The 21,016-nt window shown below is 36.7% G+C and overlaps 1 protein-coding gene across 2 annotated transcripts in view; it reads left to right on the forward strand.

Moving 5' to 3' along the window:
* The first annotated feature begins 899 nt into the window (after positions 1 to 899).
* NCK1 (NCK adaptor protein 1) overlaps positions 900 to 21,016 on the forward strand; it is a 67,181-nt gene continuing 47,064 nt past the window's right edge. Inside the window, exon 1 of one of the 2 annotated variants that reach the window (XM_079154993.1) lies at positions 900 to 1,054. The gene's annotated coding sequence lies outside the window, so the exon portion shown is untranslated. Of the gene's footprint in view, positions 1,379 to 21,016 lie in introns of both variants that reach the window. The other variant, XM_079154994.1, reaches the window with a different exon arrangement.

The raw sequence follows: 21,016 nt of genomic DNA on the forward strand, positions 1-21,016 counted from the left end.
AACAGAAATATTGACCACGTATCATGTGTTAGGCACTGGGGAAAAAGTGAACGCTAACATGGTTCCTGACTTAATGGAGTTTACAATCAAGGAAGGGCTACAGTTCAGGTAGGGAAATACCTGTTCCTAGAAAGGTTCTTAACCCTGCAGGCTTCCCTGAATAGCGACACCTAAACCAAATCACAAAGACCTTTGGGAAGGAGGAAGGTTTTTTCTTTCTTTCTTTCTTTTTTTTGGTGGAGGTGGTGGTGGTGGGGTTGTAGTACTGGAGTGCGGGAGGACCAATTCACTGATACCCCAGCAGGTGGCTGGAGCCAAGCCGCTAAGAATGGGCAGATCAAGCTGGGAAGGTAACAGTACTTTTAAAAACAGGGCTGTTAAGCTGAGAGTGGAAGACACGACTCGCACAAGGACGCTTTGAGGACCCTTAGACTCAGTTTATTTTGGTTGTGGCTCAAATTAAGCATAAGTCTTACATTTCCCACCTCCTAGTTTTCCATTTCCAGGAGTTTGCTTTTCTTTGTCGCTCCCTCCCCCTAAGAATCTTCAGCTGGGAGGATCCTGTTCAGGTGCGCAAATCAGGAGGAAACCAAGGCAGTTAGGGCTGAACTCGGGACGCAGTCTTGTCTGCTGTGGGATTTCTGCAGTAGCGCTAAGCAGGGAGGATCAAAGTCATCAGCCAAAAGGAGCCGGGGAGGGAAAAGCCGAGAGTCACCACCAGGCCCAGCGCTCCTCAACCTCTCCCTTACCATCGCGCAGCCTCAGCTCACTCAACACCCAGCACAGCACTTGATTGACAGGTGGGCTCGCCCAATCCCGGAACGGCGCAGACCGCTGTCGCGTCAGGGACGGAGAAAGCGGGGACTGAGCGTACCAGATTGGGCCGGGAAAGGGTTTCCTGCCCGCGCGGACCCGCCCTCTCGCCGCGCGCCCCGCCCCTCTCCAGAGAGCTACGCGGCGGCGGAGTGCAGGCCTCGTGCCGTAACGGCCATCCCGGCGGCGTCCCGGTGCCCTCCTCAATTGACTGGAGCCGCCTGGGCACGGCAGAGGGAAGGTGAGACGGCCTTACCGGCGGGCAGACACACACAGCCCTTGCGTCCCCCGCCGGTGCACACCGCCTGTTCTCGCTTCCTCTTCCCCGGCGAAGTTAGCCCCGGGGGCGCCGTCTGCCGGCGCGGAGCTGAGCCGGAGGGGGCGGGGAGGCCGCTCGGCGGAGGCTGGGCGTCTGCGCCGCGGCTCGGGGCGACCCCGCGGCCTCCCTCCTGCTCCCGGAACGCCGCCCCTGCGAGGCTGGAAGGTCGAGGGCGCCGTGCGCTGCCTCCGTGTTCCTCCTGATAAAGTCCTGTGGCCAGCTCTGGCGTCTTCCGAGGCCGGGAAGGTAGGGACGCGGTGGGGAAAGAAGGGCGCTCGCACCTCCAGCCCCGAGAGGGGAGCCCCCGGTGCCCCGAGCGCGGCGGACGTCCGCGGGGCGCGCCCTCTGCCCCTCCCCCTCGCGGCCCGGCCGTTCTCCTCGATCTGGTGGAAATCTGGGTGTTAACTTTTCAGGGTGACGACCCGCTTTAGCTTTGTGCGCGAGTTGCTTGGGCTTTGAGCTTTTGACATGAGTTGTGGCATGTCCGGTAAAAAAAAAAAAAAAATTTTTTTCCATAGGTTGATTTTGTGTCCTCTAATGTGTTTCCAGACAAGTTAATTCACCGTTAGAGGCTGGGGAGGCTGGGTTTTGTTTAAAGCTGATAACCATCACGCAGGCTCTCAGTTAGATGTCGAACTGATGGACCGAAGTCATTTGAAAACAGTTCTGCCCGTTACATTAGGTAAGAAGCCTTACGAGTTAGGAAAGAATGAGGCGAGGTTCAGAGAACTAACCTCATCTTGGGAGGGGAGCAGTGAAGCCCAGCGTCTGGCTGAAAAAGTGTTGCAAGAGGTCTTCATTTTTAAAAATCTTACTTTGATAGCTTTACGGCAAACCAACCATAACGATTTCTTAAACTAACCTGGAAATCATTGTACCTAAAGTCTCAGCTTTCAGTGAGGTCTCGGAGTAGGTGGGGGAAATAACCCAAGAAGAAAGTTTTTTGGTAATTGTTAATCTTGTTAGTAACTCACCTACGCATTGGTTGGTTAATATTACATTCATTTCATTTGTGGTCAAACATTTTCTTTGGGAAAAGTGGGATCTGGAGGATTCGGCTTAGCACCAATAAACATAGTTTGCTGAGTATGAAAGTCTGCTCTGCTTATGTTCGCATATTAAATTTGAAGATATTTGTCTTATTTTTCTAAGTATTATATTTTTGTCTAGATTTTCCCTGTACTCTCAGGTTCACATAAATAAAACTCGAAATATACTGTCATGTTTGATTAGACATTGATACTTATGCTCTTGTTTTTCTTATTTTTCTTTTGGACATTTGAGAACTTTCTTTCCAAACCTTAGTAGATTTGATGTGATTCTTTTTGTAAATAAGTCCCTTGTGAGAAAAAATAAATTTACTTACTTTGATAATATGGAAAAATGTCAGAAAGTTCTCCAGCAACACCAGAAATTAAATGATTATTTAATTGATAAGTAAAATTGAAGAGAATTTTTAAAAAAAATTTTATTTTTAGTTGTAGGTGGACACAATATCTTTATTTTTTATGTAGTGTTGAGAATGGAATCCAGGGCCTCCTGCATGCTAGGGAGCGCTCTACCACTGAGCCACAACTCCAGCTGCGAGAGTTCTTGAAATCATTGAACATTGAAAAAATTTTTCCTAAAGTCCTTTTGTGCTGTTTTAGGAAGAAAACTGACAGGCTGAATATGGCATTTAAAGATAAATTAAGGCAGCAATTAGTTCTGGATGATCCTTATAAGTCAAAATCTATGTCAGAGTCAGAACTTAGGAAGTCTTCCCTTCAAAACATTCCATATGCTGACTGTTTTGGTGACATTGTATAACAGTATGCTTTTAGTTACCCAGACACAAACCTGTTTCATTTCTATCCTCCTAACTTAACATTCACTTTTTCTTCATTTTCTTTACAATAAATGTTTGGGTGGGATAGGTAGCTTAGTGGTAGAGCACCTAGGTAGCATGTAAAAGACTCAGTCCCCAGCACTGCAAATTAAAAAAAGAAAAATATGTTTCTTTACATTTCTGCACTGTTTTAATTTTTATCTGAATTGCACACCAGCTTTAACTGGATTTTCTTCCTGACTTTTTTACAACTCTGTCGTGACTGCTGCTAGATCTTAAAAAACAATGCTTTGAACATATCCCTCACTGTTGAGAAACCAGCGATGTCTTTCTGTTATCTACAGAGCATAGTTCAGAATTCATAGCCTTTCAACAATCTGCTCAAAACCTACTTTTCTAATGCCAGAAGTATTTCTCTATAGGAACTGTACATTCTAACAAAAATAATCATTCTCACTTGCACTGTGTATTTTTCTAGCCTTTTTATTCATACCTTTCGAAACTTTGAATATTGAAATATATGTAGGCTGCCTACTCTTTAAAATGAAAATTTCCCCTTAAATTGTCCAGGTAGCAAATAAAAATTTTTGTTGAAGTTACATTTTTGATGCTTCAGTACAGTCTTCCAAGTGTTTTGTTTCCTGTGATGTTGCTTTTCTTTGAACTCATAGGCCTTTTTTTTTGTTATATTTTTTTGTCTACCTGTGTGATAGTATCATAGAATATTATTGCTGGAATGTTAGAAACCAACTTTTCGTTTTATAGATAGGGAAATTGAAATCCATATGGCATAACTTCACTAAAATTCACACATCTTGCTGTGAGGCAAATCTGATCTCTTTTTTTCAAGTTTTGTGTATTTATAGAACTATACTGCTACTCATCTTTTGTCATATTTACCTCATGTTTTTTGAGGTAAACCAGGGGAACCTTCATGACTTGCATTGTGAATTCATTATAAATTATTACAACCAATAATTTCAAGTCTACATACAACCTTTTCTTTATATATATTATTTATCCATATGTGCATATGTACATATTTTTTTTTTTTCCCAGGGGGTACTGGAGATTGAACCTAGGGATCTTTACCACTGAGCTACATTATCATCCCTTTTTGTTTTTTAAGACAGGGTCTCAATAAGTTACTTTTTGGTAGGTTGCTGAGGCTGACCTTGAACATGTGATCCTCCTAAGTCACTTGCCAGGATTGTAGGCATGGGCCAGTGTGCTTGACTGTATCTATATACAATCTTTTTCTATGCTTGTTAGCTTTGTTAACAGCATTAGAGCATCAGCAAAAATAATACTGTCATCTCTACGGTTGAGTTCTGTGACCCACTAAAGAATGAATGAAATTTAGTTCTTTTGTTTGAACTTCTTGGTAAAGAGGATAAATCTGGGGTCCTTGAAGGTAATGCAGAATGACTGAAGTAGTGCAGGTTTGGAGAAAACCTGGAGGGTGTATCATACAACTAAATCTAGCTAGATGTTCTAGTACTGTCATTAGAAAAGCACAAATCACATTTTGCTGCTTTTTGTCATCTTGTCTGTTAAGAATCAGCAGTACATCTGTTTGTTGAGCAAAACATTCTAAAAGTCTCGTTCTGTTTTGGGAAGTTAGATTTTATATATTTTCCCCTCACATTCCCCCCCCAACCCCTTAACTCTTTATGTTAATAGAGGCAGTGTAGGATTGTCTTGATATTTTTCTTATATGTAAGTAGCAAGAGTTGAATGGTTTAAAACAGCATAGAAAACTATTGGGTGAAATCATTCAGGAGAGAATGAATGTTTCCTCTTTTGGTCTGAAACAAGCTGTTTTTCATTTACTTTTTGGTTGTTAATAATGATTTGTTTTTATTTGTTTAAATAAATTACTATCTAAAATAAACTGTTGAAACACCAATTCTCTTGTTCCTTTTTTCTAAATTATACTTACGGATTGGAAAACTGGATTTTGGTATGGTATGAAGGACTTCTGCTTTTGGTCAGATAGACCAATTGAGTAAAGAAAACAGTGAGAATATATGGAGTTTTTTGAAGAACTGATGCTTTTCAAGAATATTTTTGAAAAAAGAATCAGCCTTTTCTTCCAAAGATTTCAGCAGATATTCTCCAAATCATGTCACAGTGTAGAGCAGCTCATGTAAGAGATATAACAAAGAATTTAATATGCTCTGCACAAGTATTCCAGCTATATTGCAGACATTTTGTTAATTTAATAGGATGTTGAAGATATTCCTTAAAAATGCTTGATCAGCTTGATGCATGGCACAAGCCTGTAATCCCAGTGACATGGGCTGGTAAAATGGGAAGATGGAAAATTCCTGGCCAGCCTGGGCAATGTAGTGAGACCTGTCTCAAAATAAAAATTTGAAAAGAACTGGGGATGTAGCTCATTGGTAGAGCACCCAATCCTGTGAGGAGAAAAGGGGAGGAAAAAAAAAAAAAAAAAAAAAAAGACTGTCACTTCCAGGTATTATATTATTATTATTATTATTTTTGACTGTGCTAGGGATCAAACTCGGGGCCTTGTACATGCTGGACAAGTTATCTGTGATAGAGCTACATAATGAAAAAAATTAGAAACATTTAAAATATTTCATGTGCAACATATCCGCATCCCAGTAACTCTGCTTGCTGCTCTAGAAAATCAGTTACTTTTGCTTTCTATGTTTCTTTTCATTTCCTTCCCATGTCCTTCAGAAAAACCCTATAAGGCCTTACATGATAATGGCTTTTGCTGGTTTCTTGGTGATTTTTCTTGCCTCTCTCCCTTTCTTCTTAGGGCCTTGAATAGCTAAGCTCTTCTTTGCCTCTGAGCCTGTGAACATACTTTTCCTTGTAGCCAGATGGTTCCCTTTGGTTAATTGGTATTGTTTGCTTGCTAGAAACAGGAAGATGCCAAATAACAATTTTTCTTTCATGCCAGAAAAATCCAGGGTTGGAATGACATTAATTTATTAAATGTTATTTCCAGGTGTGTGTGTGTGTATGTTTGTTTTGCTATTTTAACTAGTTCTGAAATAAAGATCTTTTGTATGAGGCTTTAAACATTTTTCCTTTTTAAAAATATGTTCCTGTTGTATCCAATTGAAAAATTTAATTTTTTTATTACCTATGAACATATTTAAATGTGTACCTCAACATATTTTTGTATTTGTAGATAATCATGTAACCCATGGTCCAGATCAAGACATAGAATGTATCTGGTGCTTTAAAAGACACCATCCTACCCTCTCCTAATCAATATTCCTTATCTTCCCCTCAGAAATAATCACTCTTCTGACCTTTATCACTATAAATTATTTTTGCTTATTCTTGAACTTCATGTAAGTAGAAACTCTCTCTCTCTCTCTCTTTCTCTCTCTCACACACACACACACTCTTGTGGTTGACTACTTTTGCTCAACATGGTGTTTATGATCTTCATCCGTGATGTTGGGTGCAGCAGCCCTTTTTCACTGATGATAGTATTCAGTTGGATGAATATACTGTAATTACAAATCCAGCAGTTTTTGAACCTACTTGAACCAGTCCTATATGGTTGATACATTGTAGTTTTCTGGAATTTCTCCAGTTATATAAAATTTATGACTCTTGTCTTTTTTTGTTTAGCCCCCCCATTGACAGAGTATATCATGCAGTAGATTGCAGTAGATCTTACATCACTGAAATCTTTGTTGTTTTTGTATTCTTACTTGATTTGTTTAGGTAACAAATTCTAGGTTGAAAATAATTTTCTTTGAGAATTCTGATGGCATTATTACTTCATTCTTTTCTAACTTGTCATCCATTTGGGAATTCTGAAAATATTCTGATTCTTGATCATTAATTTCTTTTTCCTTTCTGGAATTTTGTATTTCTTGTATTCTGAAATTTCATAAGGTTGTGACTTGGTATACATCTATATTTTAAATTTGTTCTAATTAGTTATAAATGACAGTAGAATGCATTTTGACACACAGATAAATGAAGTATAACTGGTCTACATCTATTTTTAATGTGTTTTCTTGGATGTTGTATCTTCTAAAACTGTGGAATTATGTTCCTTAGTTCTGGGAAATTTTCTTAAATTATTCATTGACGGTTATATTAATCTGCTAGGGCCATTGTAAAATAACACAAACTGGATGACTTAAACAGTGTAAATTCATTTTCTCACAGTTTTAGAGGCTAGAAGTCCAAGGTGCAGTCAGGATTAGTTTCTGATGACACCTGTCATCTGGTTTTTCTGTGGGGAGAGATCTCTACCCCCCTTTTTTGTTTAAGGTCCTTCTCTATGACCTCATTTAATATTAGTTACCTCCTCCTTAACTGCCCTGCCTCCATACACAGTCACAGTGGGAGTTAAAACTTCAACATAAGAATTTGGGGAAGGTGGGGCATACGATCTTTAACTGTGATTTCTGCTTTTGTTTCTTTTTCTGAAATTTGTCGTTTATTTGTATCTCTTGGACTAGTTTTCTAATTTTCTTTTCTCTCATCTTTTTCATCTCCTAGGTTTTGGAAATATGTACTTTATTTCCTTAATGTTCTATTGAATTTTCCATTTTTGCTGTCAGGATTTTGATTTCTCAAAAGCTCTTTTTTTGTTCGCTGAAAAATTCATTTTAATATAACATCCTATGATTTTTTTTTTTTTTTTTTTTTTTGCGGTGCTGGGGATTGAACCTAGGGCCTTGTGCTTGCGAGGCAGGCACTCTACCAACTGAGCTATATCCTCAGCCCCATCCTGTGATTTTTTCATGGATGCAGATTCTCCTCTGATTTCTGAGGCTATAAAAGACTATTTATTTATTTATTTATTTTTTGTGGCACTGGAGATAGAGCCCAGGGGCACTCTACCACTGAGCTACATCCTAGCCCATTTTTATAAAAAAAAAATTTTTTTAAGTTGTAGATGGACACAATACTTTTTATATATTTATTTTTATGTGGTGTTGAGGATTGAACCCAGTGCTTCACACATGCTAGACAAGTGCTATGCCACTGAGCTCCAGCTGCAGTCCCACCTTAGTCCTTTTTATTTTTCATTCTTTTTAGATGAGCTTTGCTAAATTCCCAGGCTGGCCTCAAACTTGGGATCCTCCTGCCTCAGCCTCCCAAATCACTGGGATTACAAGCATGTGCCAACACACCCAACTCTTTTTATTTTATTTTGAGACAGGGTTTCACCAAGTTGCCCAGGCTGGCCTCATACTTTGATCCTTCTGCCTCAGCCTCCTGAGTTGCTGGGATTGTAGATCTGGGCTGCTACACCTGGCTTAAATGGCTTATTAAAGAAAACAAACAAAACTCCAAAAACCAAAACAAAACACAAAACCCAATTTTTATCTCCTTGTAGACTGTTTGTTCTAAATTTTTTTTCCTCCATTTCCTTTTGTCTCTGTTATGTCTGAGTCTTACTTTAGATGTGTAACCCTTGAGTGATCAGTAACTAAAAAGCCTACAGTAATTGGAATTCACTGACTTTGAACTTCATGGCATGATATTCTAAAGTGAGCAAGTGTTTTGGTGAAAAACCTGTTGTCTACGAGGTGTTTACTTTTGGGCCATGAACATGAAGGAAAACTTAAATTTACCTCAGGACTGAAGGTTGACTATCAAGGGTGTGTGTGTGTGTGTGTGTGTGTGTGTGTGTTTGTGTTTGGAGTAAGGCAGTGTATTTCTCTTTCCCCTGTATTTGGTAAGGTACACAGACTTCAAGTGTATCTGGTGGCCTCTACTTTTGGGATTCTGAAACGACAACTGAAACACTTTTTAGAGAGTAAACCAACAAACTTCTGTTAGTGAGTCTAGGGTAGACAATAGTCAGGTAGATTTGGGAGACTAAGTATTCAATTGCTTCTCAGACTGCTTTTATCCAGTCTTCATATATTTAACTCCCTCTTGCCTTTTAGGGAGTACTGTGTACTGCCAGTTCCTGACTCTTAAGAATTTTAGGGCATAAATTGGGTTTTCCAATTCCTGGTTTAGGCTTCACCTTTCTGAAATTCACTAAATAATTTAGTTACCAATTGTCCACCTGTCATTTAGCTTCTGAAACTTTGTTGCTTTAAAATTTTTTTAAAGGATTATTAAAACAGACGAATATGTGAAAGAGACTGTGGCAACACAGAAGGTTTAAAATATGTACTATCTGGTTGTTTATATAAAAAGTTTTGCCTACTTTGTGTTTGTTAGACTGTTTCTGTTTTCTATTAATAAAGCTGTTTGTAGACTACTGCTTGTTTTCCTACAAAGAAACTGAAGTTTATAAACTTGGAATTTCCTGAAGCTATTTAACTTAATCTTAGGCATGTCATGAAATTTACGAGTAAGAATTGGTAGGATACTACTGTATGATCAAAGAGAGAGGATACTTATTTAATGTAAAATCTCATTTGTATTTTTTTCTTATTTTGCTGGGTGTGGTTGTGCACTCCTGTAATGCTGGCTACTCAGGTTGAGGCAGGAGGATTGCCTGCTTGAGGCCAACCAAGGCAACATAGACAATATATAAATATATATAGGGATTGGGATGTAACTCAGTGGTACTGGGTCCCATCCCCAGCAGGTCCCACCCCCACCCGCAATCTTATCTTATTTTTCAAAAATATATTTTTAATTTTAATCAACACATAGTAATTGCATATATTTATGGATGCAGTGTGACATTTGAATACTTATGTACAACACTTAAGGATCAGATCAGGGTAATTGGTATATCTGTCACCTCAACTATATCTCATTTCTTTGTGTTAGGAGCAATGATCCCTCATAGTTACTTTGAAGTATTTTATTCATTATCAACTATAGCTATCCTAATGTGCTTCAGAAGTCATTTTTCTATCCAGCTCCACCTCTGTACCTATTAACCACCTCTTCATCACCCCCCACCCCCCAGCCACCCCAAACACTTCCATGGCTTTGGTAACCACTATTCTAAGGTTATATACTTCTCTGTGGTTTCATACAAATTTTAGGACTGTTTTTTTCTATTTCTGTGAAAATGTCCTTGATATTTTGGTAGGAATTACATTAAATCTATAGATTGATTTGGGTATTATGAACATCTTAACAATATTTTCTTCCAGTCCATGAATGTGGAATGTCCTGTTGTTTTGCATCCTCTTCAGTTTCTTTCATGAGTGTTTTATACTTTTCATTGAAGAGGTCTCTCATTTCCTTGATTAAATCTATTCATAGGTATTTATTTTTGTAGATTTTATGAATGGCATTGATTTCTTGATTTCTTTCTTAGCAGTTTTATTCTTGGCATATAAAAATGCTACTAATTTTTATATGTTGATTTTTATATCTTGTAGTTGTCCTAATTTATTTTTAATTTTTTTGATTGCATCTTTAGGTTTTTCTTATAAAATCATGTCATCTGCAAAGAGGACTCTTATCTCTCAACTATATCCCCATCATCCAATCATATGATTTTTAATCCTTTCTATTTTTGTGATGTGTTAGGTTTATCAATTTGCATATATTGAACTATCCTTGCATTCCTAAGATAAATCCCACTTGTTCATAGTATATGATCTTTTTATGATATGTTCTTGAATTTGATCTGCTAGTATTTTGTTAAGCATTTTTCTGTCTGTTATTATTGGAGATACTGGTCTATAATTTCCTATTTTGTGTGTATCCTTTTCTGGTTTTGGTATAGGGTAAATTTGGGAAGTTTCCCATCCTTCCAGTACTTCGAACTAGTTCAAGAAAAATTGGCATAATTTTCTAAAAGATTTGTGAAATTCAGTAGTGTCACCTTTTGGTCTTGGGTTTTTCTTTTTTGGGAAAGTTTTATTGCTAGTTTGTGCAGATTTTCCCTGTGCTAATTGCTCAACTTTGGTAAGTTAGGTGTCCAGATATGTATCCATTTCTTCTAGATTTTACAGTTTGTTGAGGTATAGTTGTTCATTGTATTCCTTAATGATCCTTTGTATTTCTGTAGTATCAGTTTTAATGTCTGGTTTTTCATCTCTGATCTTATTTATTTGGGTCTTCCTTCTCCTGTTTTCCCCTTGTTTAGTATAATTAAAGGTTTATTAGTTTTGGGATTATCTTTTCAAATAACTGAAATTTCATTGATAATTTCTTTTTAACCTTTATTTCTACTTATATCTTTGCTTACTTATTAATTTTCTTCTAGTTTTGGATTTGATTTGTTCTTTTCTAGTTCCTTGCATTGCATCATTAGGTTATTTGAAATGTTCTTGGATGTGGTGTTCTTTTGTTGTTTTGTTGTTGTTTTTGTGGCACTGGGGATTGAACCCAGGGGTGCTGTACCACTGATATACATCCCAAACCCTTTTTATTTTTCATTTTAGACAAGGTCTTACTAAATTGCCCAGGCTGGCCGTGAACTTGTGATCCTCTTTCCTTAACTTCCCAAGTAGCTGAAATTACAGGTGTGTACCACACCAAAGAGGACTCTTATCTCTCAACTATATCCCCATCTTGAAATCTTGTTTTTTTGTTATAGGCTCTTATTACTATAAAGTTCTCTCTTAGGACGTCCCCCCGCCCTTTCGGTATCCCATAGGTTTTGGTGTGTTGTGCTTTCTTTTTAATTTGTTTCAAGACATTTTTAAATTTCCCTTTAAATTTCCTAATCAACCCATAGCTTATTTAAGAGGATGTTGTAGGAAATTCACATATTTGTACACTTTCCAAAGTTGATTTCTAGTTTTATACCTTTGTGGTTACAGAAGATACTGACTGTAATTTGAATTTTTTTTAATTTGCCAAGATCTATTTCATGGCATAATATATGGTGTATCCTGGAGAATGTCCCATGTGCTAAGAAGAAGAAGAATTACACAGCCATGTATCATTAGGTAATGATCGTCTCTTTACGGTTTTTGATTTAAAGCATATTTTATCTGATATAAATGTATTTATTCCTTCTAACTTCTGTTGCATCATGTATCTTTCTCTTCCAGTCTGTGCCTGTTTGCTGGTAAAGTGAGTTTCTTGTGAGGAGCATATTATTGAGTCTAGTATTTTTATCCACCCATTCAGGTTGTGTCTTTTAATAGGATTTTAGTCCATTTACATTCAAAGTTATTGATAAGGAAAGATAACTTTTGTCATCCTTTTAATTTTTTTCTGAGTGTTTTGTATATCCTTTGTTCCTTTCTTCCTCTTGATAATCTTTGTGGTTTGGTGGTTTTCTGTATCAATAGTGTTTGATTCCCTTTCTCTTTTGTGTATCTCCACTACTGTTGAGTTTTGTAGTTGATACGTGTTTTTGTGATGGTTAGCTTTTTGCTTCTGGTATAGGAACTTCAGCATTTTTTGTGGGGTTATTCTGAGAGCAATAAATTCCTTCAGTTTATGTTTGTCTTTGTCTTGGACTTAATTTTTTCCTCTTTTCTGAAAGATTGGTTTGCTGGATATAGTTGTTTTTTAATTTTTTATTTTTAAGCAGTACTGAATATTGAACCCAGGGTTTCTGACCACTGAACTACATCCCCAGCCATTCTTACTTTTTGTTTTGAGACAGTTGCTAAATTGCTGAGGATGACCTTGAGTTTATGGTCCTCCTGCCCATGCCTCCTCAGTTGCTGAGATTATAGATGTGCTGGGATTACAGCCATGTGCCACCATGTCTAGTTTGGTATAATATTCTTCTGGCAATTTTTTTTCTTTCAGGACTTTGAATATGTCATCATCCCATTTTCTCATATAAGAAGTCTACTTTTATTCTAATGGGATTCCTGTATAAGTGACTTGGTGTTTTTCTCTTGCTGCTTTTAGAATTTTCTCTGTCTTATAGTTTGTTTTTAATTTGTGGTGCCAGGGATTGAATCACTAAGCATGCATGCTAGTCTGGAGCTACATCCCTAGCTGTATTATACTTTTGAAAGTTTGGCTGTGATATGTCTTGGTAAGGATTTTGGTTGAATCTTTTAGGGTCCTTTGGAGTAACCTGGAACTTGCTGTTCATATCTTTCCCAAAATTTGAAAAGTTTTCAGCAGTTGTTTTGTTGAATGATTTTCTTTGCTTTCCCCCTTTTCTTTTTCTGAACACTTACCATGTGTTTGCTACCTTAATGGTGGACCATAATACTTGAAGTTTTTCTTTCTTTTTAAATGTAAATCTTTTCTTTAAAAATAAGATTTGATTATTTTAGAAGACCTTTAAGATTGGAATTTTTTTCTTTTGCTGATCAGTTGTTAAGACACTTAGCTATGTTTTAAATTTCATTTATTATATTTTATCACAAATAATGCTTCTCAACTGTGTATTGTCATTCTTTCTAATCATTGCTATCCCAGTAGGCAAGAAAAAAAAAATCAGAACTAAAGAAGAATTAAGACAAATCCATAATGTCATATGGGCTATTTTTGCATACCTCTTTGAGTAATTAGTAAAACAATAAGAAAAAGTAATATATTTGAACAGTAAAAAAAAAAAAAAAATGAATCTATACACATAGAACATTTCACCCAGCACTAATAGAATACAGAATTTTTGTCAAGTGTGAATGGAAATTTTTCCCAGATTTACACATACTAGATGAATGATCGATTCTAGAGTGTGTTCTTTGGCCCGTTGGAATTAAGCCAGAAATTAATTACAAAAACAACAACAAAATACAATTTAGAAAATTGCCAGCTGTTTGAAAATTGAATAGTGTGCCCTGAGTAACCCAGGAATTAGGGGAAGAAACCTATTTTGAGCGAATGATGAGACTATGTCAAAACTTAAGGGATGTAGATAAAACGATGCTTAAAAGAAAGTTTATAGCTTTAATATACAAATATCACAAAGAATAAAGGTTAAAATAATTAGAAGTATTTCTGAGTTAAAATGGGTGAAGAGATGCATTTACATTTACTCATTTTGATAGTTCATCAAGGTAGTACAGAGTATTTTGAAAACATCTGAATTGCACTGGTAAAGAGAATAGAGGAAGAAATAATAGCAATAAAATTTGTAAACTGCAAATTAAGTGAGCTGATGGCAAACTTCTTAGACTTAGTAGCAAAAGTAGAAAAGAATCCTCAGGCTCTGAAGGCACCATTAGGTATTTTTGGCAGGGAGGAGGTGAAGATGGTAGTCTAAGAAGTACCTCAAAAGGCAGAGCCTCCTATTCATCCTGTTGTGCAAGGTAGTCTTAATTTGAATAACAGTGTCTTGGCAAAGGGATGCTTTACCTCTGTAATGTTTAGCTTTATACAGAATAAGCATATTACTTTTTAAAATTTTTAAAAAATTTTTAGTCGTAGAGGAGTCTTTATTTTATTTATTTATCTATATGTGGTGCTGAGAATTGAACTCAGTGCCTCACACATGCCAGGCAAGTGCTCTACCACAGAGCCACAACCCCAGGCTGAAGCATGTTACTTTTGAAAAAAAAAAAAAAAAAAAAAAAAATTTAAAATAGCAGCTCAATAATAGCCATAATGTAGAAATAAATCAGATGCCCATCAACTGATAAATAGGTCAATAAAATGTATATCCACACAATGGAATATCTTTCAGCAATAAAAAGTAAAATACTGATACATGTTATGGATAAACTTTAAAAAAATGCTGTGAAAATTGAATCACAAGAGATTACAACATTGTATGATAGATGCTATAACATGAATAAACCTTAAAAACATGCTAAATACATAAAAGTACATATTTTATGATTTTGTTTGTGTGAAATATCCAGGAGATGTAAATCTATGGATACAGAAAGTACATTAGTACTTGGCTAGGTCAGGAGTGGGGGAGGTTAGAGAGAGTGGGAAGTGACTGCTCAAGACTAGTACTGGGGATGATGAATGTGTTGTGAAATTGGTTGAGGTAATGGTTGCATACCTTTTTGAACATCCTAAAAACCATTTAACTGTACACTTTAAATGGGTGAATTTTATGGTATGCGAATTATGTCTCAATGCTATTACCAAAAAAGTAGCTTAACTCTAGATCCCTTGGTCAGTTAGTATAGCTTAGTGACTGCCTTTCTTTTTTTAGTCCAAATAGGTTTTGTTTGTTCTTTTTAGTTATACGTGACACTCAAATGTATTTTATATATATACATATAAACACACACACGTGGAGTATAACTTCCCATTTTTGTGGTTGTACAAGATGTGGAGTTACACTGGTTGTGTATTCATATATGAACATAGGAAAGTTATGTCAGATTCATTCTACTGTCTCCCATTCCCATACCACCTCCTTTCCCCTGCATTCCCTGCTTTCCAATCCAGTGAACCTACACTCCCTGCCCCTTCTCCCTGCTGTGAGTCAATATCCAAATATCAGAACATTCGGCCTTTGATTTTTTTTTTTTTAAAGAATTGACTTATTTCACTTAGCATGCTAGTATCAAGTTCCATCCATTTACCAGCAAATGCCATAATTTCATTCTTTATGGCTGAGTAATATTCCATTGTGTATATGTAGCACATTTTCTGTATCCATTCATCAGTCGAAGGGCATGTAGGTTGGTTCCATAGCTTAGCTATTGTGAATTGAGCTATTGTAAACATTGATGTGGCTGTGAGTAACTGCCTTTTTTTCATGCTCTAGCAGAAGACTGAAAATTTATTCTCTGGAAAGGGAAAAAAAAAAAAAAAATGCCTCAGAGAGGGGGTGTACACCCGACATAATTAAAGACCTGCTTAATTAAGTGAAAGTGCTCAGTGTTGGCATCCTTATTGAGGCTTCTCCTATTTGGCTCCCAGAATGCTGTTAGTTAAGTAGGAACTAAGAGAATGCTAGTAAGATACTAGTCTGAGAGAAGAAACTAAATTACTCATAACAGCTTTCAGATTCCTCCTTTTGAATGGAATCAGGCATCAAGAATGACCAGACATCCAGGAAAGGCTTTTATATAAGAAAAAAAAGCAAATAAGGAAAAAAGTTATGGAGCAATCAGAACAATAAAAGAGCCTTTGAAAGTTAGATTTTAACAGTTAACAAGAACAAAATACTCAAAGAAGGATGAAAGTTAAAATAGGGGAGATCTTTTGTAAAGTAGAAGGTGGAAAATAGGTGAGAAAAGAAAATGAAGAGGTCATTTGGGGAGATGAATTTTCAAATAACAAGTGATAGTGAGAAAGAAGAGAAAAAAAAAGAGAAGGGGTAAAATTAGCAGTATAATAGTAAAAAAAAATTCTTGAACATGATTTTGCAGATTTAGAGGCTCTGGGTGCCCTGGAAAAATGAATGAAAATAGATTTAATTAGGATCTAGTCAGAAAAATGGGAGCCAAATCACTCTTTATAACAATTAAAAATTGTTTAGCCAGGTGTTGTAGGTTGAATTATTTAACACCCCGCCCCCCAAAAAAGGCATGTTGAAGTCCTAATGCACAGTACTTCATAATGAGACCTTAGTTATAAATAAGGGTCTTTATAGAGATGTTAAAATGAGGTCATTAGGGTGGGTTCTAATCCAGTATGACTGATGTTCTCTTTAAAAAAAAAAAAAAAAAAAAAAAAAAGGAAATTTAGACACACAGAAAAGATGGCCTTCAGCAGGACTATCCGAAGATTGGGGAGACCCTGAAACAAATTCTTCCCTAACACCTTCAGAGGACTTGGCCTTGCCAAATATCTTGATCTCCGCCAAATAGCTTGATCTCCAACTTTGGCCTCCAGATCTGATAAACGAATTTCTGTTGTTCTAATAAGGTGGTCCTAGGAAACTAGTACACTAAATAGAGAACCAAAAAACCAGTGAGGAACATTGAGGTATCACAGAGAAAATAAATGCTGGAAGAAATTACTAGCCCTAGGACTGGAAGAACAAAGAAGAGTTTGGAATTATTAAAATTTGGAAGTTTGAAGTGGCTCTGAGGAGCTTAAATTCAGATCTGTGAGGAACTATTGTGGACTGGTTAGGAAGTGAAGGTGTCTATAGGAGAGGTGAAGAGTTTGGCTGTGGTAATATTAGGAAAAACAGAAAAAAAAAAGTAGTAGTTTTGAAGCAGAGGGTCATAACTAGCACACAAACACCAATATTAATGTCAGTGAAATTTTGGAATACTTGGAGCAAAGAAGACTATAAACTTTGAGGGACAGTGGGACATGAATTACATTACAGAGATTCCACATTCTCATCTATATTCTCATGAGATAGAGACAGTGGGAGCAATGCCCTCAAAATTTTGATGATGAAAATGATTTCTAAGTTAGGTTCTTTACCCAGTTAGATTATTAAATAAGCAGAAGTGTAGAAAGAAGACATTTTAAGATAGGCAGTCTCCAGAAAGCTGTTGAATGATTTGCTGCAAAAAGGAAGGAGTAACATCAGTGAAAGAAGGTGAGTGATAAAGGAAATAACAGATCAAATTGTAGAGAGACAAAGGGAATCCTGACTGTGACAGGAAGGAGAATCACCTAAATATTAAATTATTGCCAATTAAAGAGAGCCCAGATATGAGCATATCAGAAGGTTCTGATGAAATCGTTTTGTTTTTGCTATACTGGGGATCAAACCCAGGGCCTCCCACATATGCTAGACAAGCACTCTACCCCTAAGCCACATTCACAGCCCCTCTGTAGTTTTGTGATAATGAGATTACTAGAATACACAAGAAATTTGCAGTTTAGAGTTGAAATAACATCTTTTACTTGCTTAGTTTTTATATTGGTTTTAGAGCTTCATTCTGGAATTCTTTCTTTCTTGTGTACTCCCTTAGGTGATCTTGTTCATTCTTATGATTTTTTAAAGAGTACTGATAAGTAATTAATTTTCAGATTTATGTCTCCAGGTAAGATCTGTGCACTGAGCTCAGAGTCATTTATCAGTTATCTACTTCTATTTAAAAACCACTTCATAGCTGAGGTTTTGCTGTTGTTGTTAGGGTACTGGGAATGAACCAGGGCCTCTTCTATGCTAGACAGGTGCTCTGCCATTGAGTTACATCCTCGGCCCCAACTGAGTGGTTAAAACCATCTTTTTTTTTTTTTTTTAAACTATGGGTCTGCAATCTGAAATCTGAGTAGGGCTTAGATGGAGTTGGTTTTTCTCAGTTCCAGGTTATATCATTTGGTGGCAGGAGTGATTCACTTTCAAGGTGGCTTTCATTGTTATTAGGTTGGTATTAACAGTTGCCTGGGAGTTCCTTGGCTGTGGATTAGTTCTCTACCAGGTCTACTTGGGCTTCATTAGAGCATGGTGACTGAGCTCCGAGAATAAGCACCTGTAGTGCGCCCAGCAGAAGCTATAATACCTTTTGTGACAGCCCTGGAAGTTGGATAGCTTCCCTTCTGCCTCAGCCAAGGAAAGGGATGGTGACTGTCCCCCATTGAAAGGTGGGATCTACATCACATAGTTGGGAGAACTTTTAGTATGGCAGATAAGATTGCATCTATCTTTAGAAAATACATTTTGTCACATATATTGAGCTGTTTCCTTGATGTTGCCACTTGGGTATCTCCATGGGTATCTTGAACTTCAATCAACCAAAGCAGACTTGATTTCCTCATTCTTAAACTGTACTTGGGTATCCTCCCTAACACCGCCTGAACCTATTTGTCCATTCCTTAGTCTTTCCTGTTTCATTAAATGGTGTTTCCATTTATTCAATTGCTAAAAGCAAGATGTCATACCTGATACCTTTCTTTTCCTTACTCTATCCCTCACATTGCCAGTCCAGCAGTAAATCATGTTTTTTCTATCTCCAAATGCATCTTGATTTCCTTTTGTTCTCTATCTGCGTCAACATACTACTCAAGTTTAAGCTACCATCATCATTTGGATTGTTGGCCTCTTAATTGATTTTTTAAAAATTGTGGTAAACTACATATAGTACAAAATTTACCATCTTAACCTTTTTAAATGTATAATTTAACTGTGCTAAATATGTTCACATATTGGGCAGTGAGTCACCAGAACTTCTGCATCTTGCAAAATGGGAACTCTGTGCCCATTAAACAACTGTCTATTCCTCTCCTAACTCTTGGCAGCCACTTACTATTCAGCTTTATCTTTCTGTGATTTTATTTGCTAGAAGTACCTCATATAAAGGGAGTCATATGGTATTTGTCTCTTTGTGACTGGTTTATCTCAGCTAATGTCCTCTAGATTCATCTGTGTTGTATGAGGTCATTAGGGTGGGTTTCTAATGTACCTCATGTATCAAAGTTTCCTCCTCCTTTAAGTCTCAGTAATATTCCATTGTATGTATAGATGGCATTTTATTTATCCATTTGTCTGTCAGCGGATACTTGTGTTGCTTCCACCTTTTAGCTGTTATGTATAATGTCTATGAATGTGGGTGTACAAATATCTGTTCCAAGTCCCTGCTCTCAGTTCTTTCAGATATATACCCAGAAGTGGCTTTGCTAGATCATATAGTAATTCTGTTTTTAATTCTTAGAGGAAATGTTATACTATTTCCACAACTGCTGTACAATTTTACATTACTGTCAACTGTGCACAAGAGTTCTAATTTCATTGGATATGATGGTGCATGCCTATAATCCCTGTGACTCAGGAGGCTGAGACAGGAGAATTGTAAGTTGGAGGCCAGTATCAGCAATTTAGTAAGAGTCAGCAACTTAGAGAGACCCTGTCTCAAAAAATTAAAAAGACTTGAGGATGTAGCTCAGTGGTAAAGCACCTCTGGGTTCAATTCCCCCTACATTAAAAAAAAAGTTCCAATTCTGCCACATCCTCACCAGCTCTTATTATTCTGGGTTTTTTTTTTTTCTTTTTCTAATAACCATACCAATAAATGTGAGATAATACTTCTTTGTGGTTTTGATTTATATTTTCCAAATAACTAGTGATAGTAACCATCATTTCATATATTTATTGGTTATTTGTATATATGTGGAGAAATATTTAAGTCCTTTGGCCATTTTATAGTTTGGTTTTATTCTTGAGCTTTATTTTTTCTTATTTTCTTACTTTCTTATTCTTTATTTTCTTTCTTCACACAGCAGCTAGGGAAAGGTTTTTAAGATATATTAACTATGATATATGATACACTAACAACTCTTAATAAGAAACGGCTTAATGGCTTAACACGTAAGTTTGATATTACTTTTAAAAATCAATAGTCCAGTGTGTGTCTTGGGGATACCTTAGCTCCATGTAGTCTCTTAGGGACTAAGGCTTCTCTGTCTTTTTATTTTACCACCATAATCATCATGTGGCTTTTGAGGTTTGTTTCAGAGGGGAAGTGTGTTTGAAGGAAATTTTCTGGAAGTGGCATATATCACTTTCACCTACATTGTGCTCGTCATGGCTAGTCACATGATTCTACCTAACTGTAGGAATGACTGGCAAAGGTAATACTGGCAGTACACTAATAAAGAAAAGAACACATATTAATGAGCACCAATAGTCTCTGTTGCAGTGTATATTGAATTGTAATTTCCTTGCTTAAAATCCTTTAGTGACTTCTTTTTCTTTTTTAAGTGACTTCTTATTAAATTAAAAATGGGCCTGTGCCTATTGTTTTATCCTTACATTGTACCACCTTTCTACCTTTGTATTCTCTAGCCACATTCAACTAGGTCATTTTCCATTACGTAAAAGGCCTTCCTTCTAGAATCTATGTGCTTTGCAGTGTTCTTTGCTTGGAACACTCTAAATATGTACATGATTGCCTCCTCTTTCAACCCTAAAATATCTGAAATTCTGTCTTTAACTAAAAGCCCTAATTAAAGTAACATTCCTTTTCTCTATCCTTTATGATAGTAATGTGTTTATATCTCTGTCTTGACATATACCATAATCTATCATTATTTTATTTGAAAAAAGTTCATTTTCTTAAATGTGTCCTCTGCGTAAAGGTTGTCTGTCTTGCTCACTGTTGATTCCTGGCAGTACCCAGCCAGTACTTAGCATATACTAGTCATTCAGTGATTATGATGGAGGAGTGAATGAATTTTATATAGAACAAACTGGACAGTGAATCAAGGGCTCATAGGGTAATTTAGGTAAATTGCTTAAAGGTTGGATTTTAGCGGTGACTGTTTCAATGGAACAGAAAAGGATGGGTGAGAGACATTTCAAAGGAAAACCATCAGAAATCGATGTATGACTTGAAGGGGAGTCTGAGTGAATGAGAAAATAGTGATTTGTAATTAACAGA

This window comes from Sciurus vulgaris (assembly GCF_902686455.1).
Source record: "Sciurus vulgaris genome assembly, chromosome: 10".
NCBI classification, from domain to species: Eukaryota; Metazoa; Chordata; class Mammalia; order Rodentia; family Sciuridae; genus Sciurus; species Sciurus vulgaris.